This window comes from Staurois parvus, unplaced genomic scaffold (assembly GCF_062004578.1).
Source record: "Staurois parvus isolate SC_StPar_1 unplaced genomic scaffold, SC_StPar_1.0 ptg000145l, whole genome shotgun sequence".
Taxonomy (NCBI): Eukaryota; Metazoa; Chordata; class Amphibia; order Anura; family Ranidae; genus Staurois; species Staurois parvus.
Window position 1 is genome coordinate 19,387,711 of NW_028317941.1, and position 1,671 is coordinate 19,389,381.

A 1,671-nucleotide genomic window follows, 5' to 3' on the forward strand; every position below is an offset into this window, starting at 1 on the left:
ATTTGGATTGTTTCATTTTAATTTATTCTGGTGGCATACAGAGCAAAAAGTGAAAATTGTGCCTGTGTCCAAATATATATGGACCTAACTGTATATCTAAACCCAAATTTGTAATATTATTGCACATGTTCCTGTCATGGAAACAAATGTAATCTTTTTTAGTTATATGTCCTGCTTTCATTTAAATCCTACCAATAAACGTAGATCCCAAATATTTCCTTTCCTAGGGCAACAATGACAGTGTGGTCAGCCTTTCCTCTTTACTTCCGATTTATTGGCACATTCTGCTGTTATTGCAGCTACCGTTCTTGCTGGAGTGGGCACATGTCCACAGGAAGTTCATGCAAAGAGGTTGATTTACTAAAGGTTAATAGACTGTGTACTTTGCAAGTGCAATTGCACTCTGCAAGACCATTTGCTCAAGAGGTTAGTAAATGAGGCGAAGCTTTACTTTTCAAAGAATACTCAATCATATGCAAGCAAAATAAAAAAAAACAGCATTTTTGGTTGCACATGATTGGATAATGGAAGTCAGTGGCGCTTCCCGTCATTTACTAAGCTCTGGTGCACAATCTATTCTTCTGTAGAAATCAACCCAAAGAGTCTAAAGAATATGTAATTGGAAGCCTCAAAATGTGCCAAATCTGGAAAATTATGCAGTAAGAGAGTAACCAGGAACTAACAGGGAGAATAAAAATAAACAGGTAATGCAGAAAATATGACTTGCAGCTATTAGGCAATAATTTATCTAAAGTGAAAACTATTTTTGTGTACAGTAAGCTTAAAATCCTCGTTTTTTGTTATAATATAGTATGTAATAAACATTTATTGAACAAAAGAAAAAAAATTAACTACTGTCCGCGTAGCTTTTGTTGTTTCGAAGTGAATGGCAAGGTAATATCAGGTCAATGTACAATAATCACTCTTGTGTTGACTGGTGTGTGCCCAGAGACTAAGTATCGTAATTCACAGCAGGGAAATGGGATTTCATATTATCTTATATTTCACAGATTGGATGTGTGATTAATCATGATACATGTTTATTGCTAGAGATGAATAAAATAAAATCTGCTCATCTGGCATTTTGCCAGCCTGTTTATGTGATCTAGGTTTGTCAGGTTGGATCCACAAATCTGCAGTTTTCTTTTTAAGATTTACAGCGCCCGCCCCCCCCCCCCAGAGATACCACCCCTTTAAATCAGGCACTCATATCCCTATGAAAAGAACACTGTGAGCATGAAGGCCCCCAGCTATGTTAATAACAGCAATTAGCCATTCAGCATTAGGCTGTTGCTGCTAAAGGAACATGAAGAAAAAAGCCTTGTTCCAGTGAATATTAGGTTCTGCCACAATAGCTATTACTCTGAAAAGTCTCAGGCTGTTCTTCACCACAATTACCCAGCTAAGAGTTTATGTGCCAGCCTTGAGTGTGTTGTCCCCTGAGATAAACTACAAAAGATATCCCCCCACCTGGCTGCCCACGTACAGTTGCAAGAAAAAGTATGTGAACCCCTTGGGATTACGTGGAGTTTTGCATGAATTGGGCATAAAATGTGCTCTGAACGTCATCTAAGTCAGAACAATAGAAGAACACAGTCTGCTGAACATAATACTACACAAACATTAGATGTTGCCATGGTTTAATTGCACATAACATGTAAACATTCACAG